The sequence below is a fragment of the Cynocephalus volans genome, chromosome X (genome assembly GCF_027409185.1).
Source record: "Cynocephalus volans isolate mCynVol1 chromosome X, mCynVol1.pri, whole genome shotgun sequence".
Classification (NCBI taxonomy): domain Eukaryota; kingdom Metazoa; phylum Chordata; class Mammalia; order Dermoptera; family Cynocephalidae; genus Cynocephalus; species Cynocephalus volans.
In genome coordinates, this window is record NC_084478.1 from 130092389 (window position 1) to 130102391 (window position 10003).

Here is a 10003-nt window from a genome sequence, read left to right on the forward strand (position 1 = left end):
GTGCTGTGCTGTAATACAGCACTTTGTCCTTCTCCCCACATCTCATTCTCCTCCTTACTGTCAGATTGTCAACTGTCCATTCTGCTTTCACCCAACTTGCCTCTGATAGTCCTCTTCCCCTAACCATTTGCTGCATCTCAACCACTTAACCAAGCTTATTAAGAAATGTGTATTAAAAAGAAGCAAAAAAACTCAGAGCTTGGCACCTTGATCCTCTCATGCATAGTTTTTATGCATGGGCTTCATAACAACAAGTGTTTGCCTTTACAACGCTTTATTACTATCTTTGTGGTTCAAGGATAAGTATTCTAGAGAACTGAGACTCACAAGGGGCTTAATGTACCTTACATTTTATTGTGCTTTAGAGATATTTAAAGTGGGTTTTTTGGGGGGTAGGTAAACTTACTTAATAATTATAGTATTGTTCAAATAGCAAGATGGAAAGAATCTCAATCCTAAATGGAGTCTCACTCCAGTGTGCAAGCAGAGAGTGTTCTGTTATTTCCAAACACTTAGTAAGATTACAGAAAGTCAACAGTTGGAGACCCTAAAACCTCAAGCACCATTCAGCTATAAATAGTTTCTCTAAAAAATAAACACCAGAAATTAGATATGGTTGTAGGAATTCAGCCATACCAGCTCAAAAGTGAAGTATAATGAGCAAAATAACATTCTGGAGTAGAAATAGAGGCTTGTTGAAAACTGTGCCTGCAATGTGTTTGGAATTTCTGGATCAGTTGCATAAAATTTTATTCAACTAAGCAAACCAGACCAAACTATCCTATACCTTGTTTTTACTTTTTAAAAGCAATATGTGTCTTAATTTCTACTTCTCAGAATCAAATTATTTATTTGGGAACCTAAATTAATGTGGGAAAATATATTTCCATTTTCTTGGCGTCACCAACAGTTACAGTGCTGAGGATTACTTCATTTCTGAGTGTGCGCCAGACACTGTTATTACTGGTGTTCACATTAGTTTTTGCATCACATCTAACACAGTGCCTGGACATAACAAGCTCTCAATAAATATCTGATAAATTAATGAATGTGTAAATTCATCAGATTTGTAAATTACTTGCCTCATTTCTTCTAGTTACATTTATTTAAGAATCAAAAAATAGAGCTAGATTTAATAAGCCATTAGCCTATCATTTACTAAGCAATTTGTATTAACCATGACTTCCATTATTAATTGTCTTCTGTGTAGGAAATGTCTGAGAGAAGACATGGAGAGAAGAAAGCAGAAACAGGGAGAGAAAGTAAGTGGGGAAAGCAGCAATTACCCTGAAGTAGAAGTAATTGTTCCAAATCCATTGCCCTCAGCTTCAGTTCACATAATAACTGCTTTTGTGCTATCTTTGACTGTACATTGCATGTCAGCACCATTGATGGAATGCAATAAAAACCAAATCCTTTTTGCTTCCTGCCATGTACAGTCTATGCATATAGTCAGTAAATGGTTCAAATGCCCTCACAAAAGCCTATTCCAGCTGTGAGTTCCTTTTGCTATACATGTGGCTGTGTAGAAAGAGTTCCTGAGAAAAGATCTCAGCTATGGGGAGTGGGGTACTTATCTGTTCCCATCATTTTCTCTGACAGTGTTCACAAATTCATGAAATGAAAACATCAAGTAGTTTGAATTGTTTGTTGATATTTCCTTCTTGAATACATACATAGGTCTCTTAATTGCAACAGGTAGACTTTTGCATATACTGTACATATTTAAATTCAACAACCCTACAGTCAGAGTCCTCCAACAGCTGTCTAAATATCATTGTCCATAAATTCAGTTCAATCCTAAATGTCAAAAACATCTATTTTCTATTTGCTCTTCTTTTTTTATTATTAGAAAAAAATGTATATCAGGGTAAAAAGTAAAAAGTTTGTCTCCAATTTTAACCACCCTTCTTCCAAACTCACTCCATCAAAAAAGGTATCACTATCAAACTAAAAACCTTCTGCACAGCAAAGGAAACAATCAAGAGAGTAAAGAGACAACCTACAGAATAGGAGAAAATATTTGAAAACCATACACCTTATAAGGGGTTAATATTCAAAATATGTAAAGAACTCAAACAGCTCAATAGTAAGAAAAGAAATAACCCACACTAAAAAGTGGGCAAAGGACTTGAATAAACATTTCTCAAAAGAACATATGCAAATGGGAAACAGGCATATTAAAAAGTGCTCAACATCACTAATCATCAGGAAAATACAAATTAAAACCACGAGATACACCTCATACCTATTAGAATGGCTGTTATCAAAAAGACAAAAGATAAATGTTGGTGAGGATGTGGGAAAAAGGGAGCCCTTATACATTACTGGTGGGAATGTAAATTAGTACAGCCATTATGGAAGACAGAATGGAAGAGGAAAACCATTGAGGAACCATACTGAGGTTTCTCAGAAAATTAAAAATAAAACCACCATATGATCCAGCGATCCCACTACCAGGTGTATACCCAAAGGATAAGAAATTAATATGTCAAAGAGATATCTGCACTCCCATGTTTACAGCTGCATTATTAACAAAAACCAAGATAGGGAATCAACCTAAGTGCCCATCAAAGAAAATGTGGTATGTATACACAATGGAATACTATTCTGCCTTTTAAAAAAAGGAAATACTGTCATTTACATGATGAAGGATAAACCTGGAGGACATTATGGTAAATGAAATAAGCCAGACACAGAAAGACAAATACAGCACAATCTCACTTTTATGTGGAATCTAAAAAAGTCAAACTCATTGAAGCAGAAAGTAAAATGGTTCTTACCAGAGGCTGGAGTGGGGAGCAGAGACTGGGGAGATGTTGGTCAAAGGACACAAAATTTGAGTTAGATAGCAGAAATAAGTTCAAGAGATCTATTGTAGAACATGGTGACTAGAATAAATAAGAATGTACTGTATACTTTCGAATTGCTAAGAAAGTTTTAAAGTACCCTCACCACAAACAAATAAGTACATGAGGTAATGCATATGGCAGTTAGCTTGGAATTAGCCATTCCATAATGCATTCATATTTCAAAACATCATGTTGTACACCAAAATATATATAATTTCTGTCAATTAAAAATTAAATAAATTATTAAAATAAAATTTTATTATTACATGCCAATTAGAAGAAATCTTTAGTATGTTAATACATTTTAAAATATTTGCTTGGAGATATTATGCATGTTTTGTTAAAGCACTCCTTAGATACTTTTGTTGCTATGGTGAGTTGTATCTTTTATTTGGATTAAGAGAAATTTATAAATTTATTTGGAATATAAAAAAATTAAACTAAATAGGATAAAATGCTAATATATGTAGAGAGGCCATGTTTCTGAATACATACACTTAATTAATTCTCTCAAGATGTAAACTCTTCCTAAATCAGTTTACAGATTTATCTCAATTGTAATATAAACATTAGCAAGAATTGTTTCACAACTGGATAAATAAATTCTAAAGTTCTCTGAAAGACTGATTAAAGAAACGTGATGACTCAATGCAATATAGTATCCTGGACTGGATCCTGGAACAGAAAGCAGACATTAATAGAAAAACTGCAGAAATTCAAATAAAGTCTGAAGTTTTGTTAATAGTATCATACCAATGTTAATGTCTTAGTTTTGACAAATGTACATGTGGGGAAGCAGGTGAAAGGTATAGAGAAACTCTATACCATCTTTACAGCTTTAGTTATTCCAAAATAAAAACTTTATCTGAAAAAAAAAATAAGTTCAACAGCAGTAAAGGTAAGGAGGAGGAATAGAATGGAAGCTTAATATCTTTTAATGTTTTCTATGCGCCAGATACTGTACCAAATATCTTACATGTATAACCCTAATTAAATCTCCACAACAATCCCAAGATATATCCTATTATACCCCTATTTTACTGATGAGAAAACTGAAACTGAGAGTTGAAATAACTTGCCCAAGGACACATAAGGTTAGAAACCTGATATCAAGACAAACCCAAAGTCTAGAGTCTTTTTCTTTTTAACTTCTCAGTATACATTGTATTTGATTTTTGTGTCCCTTTACCCATTCCTCTTTCCCCCCTCCCTTTCTCCGCCTCCACATCATATCTGTTCACTTGTCTTAACAAGTTCCAGGAATTGTTGTGGTTTTTGTGTCTTCTCCCCCTCCCACCCCATTTATTTGTGTATTTATTTATTTATTTTTAGCTCCCACAAATAAGTGAGAACATGTGATATTTCTCTTTCTGTACCTGACTTGTTTCACTTAATATAATTTTCTCTAAGTCCATCCATGTTGTTGCAAATGGTAGTATTTCATTCTTTATTATAGCAGAGTAGAATTCCATTGTGTAGATATACCACAGTTTCCTTATCCACTCAAATGATGATGGATATTTGGGCTGGTTCCAACTCTTGGCTATTGTAAACAGTGCTGCAATGAACATTGGAGTACAGGTATCCCTTCAACATGATGATTTCTATTCCTCCAGGTATATTCCCAGCAGTGGGATAGCTTGGTCATATGGTAGATCTATCTGTAATTGTCTGAGGAACGTCCATACCATTTTCCATAAAGGCTGCACCATTCTGCAGTCCCACCAACAGTATATGAGAGTTCCTTTTTCTTTGCAACCTCACCAGCACTTATCATTCACAGTCTTTTGGATATTAGCCATCCTGCCTGGAGTAAGATGGTATCTCAAAGTGGTTTGATTTGCATTTCCCAGAAACTGAGTGATGTTGAGCATTTTTTCATGTGTCTGATGGCCATTTGTATTTCTTCCTTATCACTACACTATACCATTCTCATTTAAGAATTTTTCTCTTTTACTCATGAGGCTCCAGACTGCTTGACTCTTTCTGAAGTGGCAACGTATCTAAATGAATGCTATCTTTAGGGTAGCTTTTATATTTCCTAGATCTTGTTTCTAAGGTCCAAGAGTTACTACATTAACTATGGCTGGTTTTTTTTTTTTATTTTATTTTATTTTGTACTGCTATTTCTCTTAGCTTTCAGATACCTCTGTCATTTTCCATTTGTACATTCATATATATTTCTTACCCCACTGAGTGGAAACTCATCTTCTAGTCTCATCAGAACAATTGAATCTGTTGCCCTCTGAATTTAGAACACTGCATTATATATATACACACTAGGAACTGATTCCTGTACTGAGCTGTGTTATGCAAAACTGCCCTTGCTTCTTGTGTTAACCTATGTACGAATGTCTCAACATTTGTCTCTAAGGTTAGGTCTCAGGCTTCCGAGTTGTCTTAAGAGTCTCCCCTGTGGTCACTGGGTCAGTGGACTTCATTGGTGATATCACTCTGGTGTAGCTCAGCACCTTGACCATATTGAGCAGTCATAACTCATATTTCTTGATGCTGTCTCAAAACTATCTAGGTTTGCCTGGTCTTTGCTATCAATGTGAATTATCTTCTTCTTATGGTTTCAAGAAGAAAGGAAGATGTTCTGGCCAAAAGGCTTTAAGGAAATCTTATCTTTGGAAACATAGACCCTAATCATTAAAGTCTTCACTGTTTCACCTTTGAAACTGTTTCTTTTCTCCTCTAGCTGTGATTACAGACAAAATGGCCACCTTACTATGTATAAACTGCAACTAAATGATATGACAAGCAAACAGAAAGGACATTGTTGGGGGAGGGGAGAGGGAGAAGGGAGGGAGGGAGGTTTTGGTGATGGGGAGCAATAATCAGCCACAATGTATATCGACAAAATAAAATTTTTAAAAAATTTTTAAAAAATTTAAAAAAACAAAAAAACTGCAACTAAAAATCTAACCACTACTTCTCCAAAATAAAGGCACTTTTCAGCATTTTAAAGCTAAATAACTGTTTCCTTTCCTCACCCAATAAGGAAACAGAGTCTGTAATCTACAAGAGTGAATTGAGAGGAAAATGCAAATCCAGCCAACCAATATGCTCACCTTTTTCCTCTTGAGTATACAGAGGGCTGGAAAAGGAGATCTTTCCCAACAAGAGGCAAGGAGCACCTTTCCAGATGCAGGGGATTTTTATGAGAGAGGAAGTGCAGTAAGGTGTTGAGCAAGTTGACATACCTTCTCCTTTTAGTATTCGGCAAGTTAATTATACCTTTAAGGTTCAATGATATATATAGAAGTAAATGCTTGACTCACTCTGTGAGCTTAAACAAGTCATTCCTCTCCAGACTCAGGTTTCCAGTTCTGTAAATTGAGGTTGTTGGACTAAAGATCGCTAACAGCTCTGCCAGCTCTGACATTATAATATTTCAACAACTGGAGAGATAGATCTAAACTGCGGTTCAAATAATATCGAACGTCTTGACAATGGTCCCAGTTTTGTACTGCTAGTCTGGCATGCCCAAAACACTAATTAGTATGCAAAAAAAAGTAAGAAGCAAAATAATTTGCCTCACCAACCTATCCAGTCTTTTCTTCTCCCAATATTTTCCATCAGTCGAAATAGTCTGTTCTCTATCCTTTGAATTTTTTCACTCATTTCCACTTCCACATCTTTGTCCATGTTATTATCCTATCTGAATAGTTCTTCTTCCCCTACCTGCTCAAATTCTACCCCTCCTTCAAAGTACAACCCAAAATTTGCTGAACTAAGTTTTTCTGATTTCTCCCAACCAATGATATTTATCTCCTTTGAACTCCAACAGCACTGTGTGGAAAAGTGGGTAATTCTTTTGTCTAATTGTTCAAAATGTGCTCTAAGTTTTAGTTGTATCTTTTAAAAAGGTCTTTCTGGATGCAACCTAAGGCATCTCTGAAGTAGAACATGCATTCTAATTAACTATCAAGTCTCTTCATATTTATTAAGAAAAAGGAACAAAAAGGTTTATCTAATTTTACTCAGAAAAAAATGTTGAAAGTAAATTTAACTCAACAGAAATCACAGCTCTGACTACAGAAGTTTCAATACAGGGCTTGAAAGTGCTCTGAAATAAAAGGAATCTGATATTTTCTGGCACTTTAGTAGTAGTAGTGGTAATAGTGGTATGTTAGTATCGTTAGAGACTGTTGCTGTTGTTGTTAAACACGAAGAAGAGCCAGATTTTCTGTTGCAGAAATGAGAGATTTAGCAAAAACGTTTAGGGAAGAATATAGAGACAATCTTACCTGAGAGGGAAGGCTAGAGATATAAGGTAATGCTTTTTCTGATCAACTCAGGAAGAAATGGAGAAAGAGCTTTTGCTTAAGTAAGATAAAGAATAAACTGAAACAAACGTTTCAGTGTAATTCCCTACAAGGGTTTAAATCTTTTCCAGACAATGACTTAGAATAGCACATTGATTTTATTAACTCTGTTAGATACAGTTAAAGGTACAATCCAGTAGCTCAGATCAAACATTCAACCAATACTTATTGAGTAATATCATGTCCAAGGCATTGTACTAGATGTTATAGGGGACAAAGAGAAAACACACACCCAGGAATGAGTTTACACTTCAATATAGGAAGATTTTGTTGAGTGTAAGGAAGGAAGGAAGGAAAGAAAGAGGGAAGAAAGAATGGAGGCAGGGAGGGAACACAATTTATAAAACAAAAACTTAGGAATCCTTGACTTTCCTATCATATTCAAGTTTTATTTTGCATTTGTCTTCTCCTTTTCCTAACTTTCTCCCTTGCTACATTTTTCTGCCCCTCTAAGCTGTCCTATACATAACTGTTAAAGTGATCTTTATACTACACACACCCTATGATTCAGGCACACCAATTTATTTATGCCAGGCTGTTCCCTCTGCCCATATTACCCTTTAAGACTTGGCCAAAAATCACTTTTTAGGTGAAATTTTTCTTGACACTTTTGGACAAAAATGATTCTTCCTCTGTGATCCCATAGCACCTTGTAGATAACTGTATTAGCACTTAGCAAAGTGTATGGGAATTATTTGTTCTGTCTCCCACTTCAGACAGCTGTGTAAGTCAGGATTCATTTGCAGGAAGCAGAAACCACTGCAGCAATTTTAAGCAGAAAGCAATGTAACACAAAGGATTAAGTACTAATGATGATTGGAAGTGATGGAGATGTAGGCTCTAGGCTGGGACTCTGTGAACAACTCCCAGAACAGCACACCTGGCTGGCCCTCACAGAGACCCTATGCCATAGTCAGGAAAGTGGAAAACCAGAAGGCCGCCATTGGAAACACTGAGTTGTAAAACACAATACTATACATGTAATTCATCAGTATGCATAGCCACCATCGTACTGCCTCTAGACTATCACAAGGTTACTGACTAAACCCCAGAAGTTTGCTTTACAAATGCCCACTATCTCCACAGTTGTGCTTGAGGGAAGCAACAGCTAAGCCAATGGATGACCACTGACTCGTTTCTGCCCCTAAATTCCACATGAGTGCATCTATTTGATGGATACAAGCAGAAGCCTAGCTAAAAGAAGACTCTGTGAGATATGGATTTTTAACTTTCAGAACTCAGCAATGTAGAAAAGCACACCAGAAGGAAATCGTAGTGGATGCTGAGTGACAATCTACCACCATATATACCATGTATCCTTAAGACCTGCAAGTAGTACCTAGCCCATAGGGTCTAATTAGTAAATGTTTATTGAAGTCATGAATTCTGAATATAAAGTGACATGAAGATTGATGGCATTTTTAAGCTGTCCCTGTTTCCTGCTTTTTCTCCTTTCTTGATTTTAAAAATTGTTCATGTTATAAAAGTGTTCATCTGACTATTATTTATAAAGAGAAAAACTGGAATAACCTAAATATAAAACCAGAGGAGATTCATTAATGAATTATGATAGCATAATATATACAGTCATTAAAATGATGATGCAGATCTTTCTGTTGACATGGGAAGATACACGTGATTTATGTGAAAAAGCAGGTTACAATCAAATGCCTATATCACATCACAAAAACAAATTCCAAGTGAATTAAAGATATGAATATGAGAAGCAATATTTTGAAACTTGGAAAATAGAAGAATAACCTCAGGATAGGGAAAAAAATTCAAAATAAGACAATAAAGGAGCATAAGCCATAACAGAAATTGCTAAATCTCACTCGATTAAAAGGTGAACTTTCTATACAATGAAGTAACTAGATAAGCAACACACATCAACAAAATGTTAGTATTGAGATTACATAACAAACTAATCATAAGAAAAGCACAGCATCCCAATAGAAAAAAATGGGCAAAGGATATTAACAGGGTGTTCACAGATTTATAAAAATAGCCAATAAGTATTTGAAAAGCTGCTCAACCTCACTACTAATCAGAAAAATGCAAATTAAAATTACAAATAAATACCAATATGAGTCAACAAACTGTCAAAAATCTTTGTCTGACATTGCCAATTGTTGGCACAAGTAGGAAGCCACAGGAGATCATACACACGGGTGAAAGAGTATCATTTTGCACAAGCACATTACAGAGCGATTTGGGCGTATCTCTAATGTACACCTTGTACCAGCAATTTCATGCCTAGATAATACCCTACGTCAGGGGTCAACAAACTTTTCCTGTAAAGGGCTGGGTGGTAAATATTTTAGGTTTTGCAGTCCAGAAATCTCTATTGCAGTTACTCAGATCTGCCATTGTGGCATGAAAGTAGCCACAGACAATACATAAACAAAAGGGTGTAGTGGTGTTTCAAGAAAACTTTATTTACAAAAACAGGCAACTAGCCAGATTTAACCCATGGAGTATAGTTTCCTAATCATTGCCCTAGAGAAACCATCACATATACACATAAGGAAGGAAACAAGCAAAATAATATTCACTGAGGCAATATTTATAGGGGACGAAAAATTGGAAATAATCTAAATGTCTACCAGCAAGAGAAGAGGTTAAAAAAATATTGTGCTGAAGTCATAAAATGGAATACAACATAGCAGGCAGAATGAGTGAGTCGAATTCTATTTAAGATGTAGTCAGACCTTAAAAAACTAAGTTTTGGCAAAAAAGTGCAAGTATACATATACAAAGTTTAATAACACGAAAAGCCATAGAATATCTGTATGTTTATGGATACACACATATGTAGTA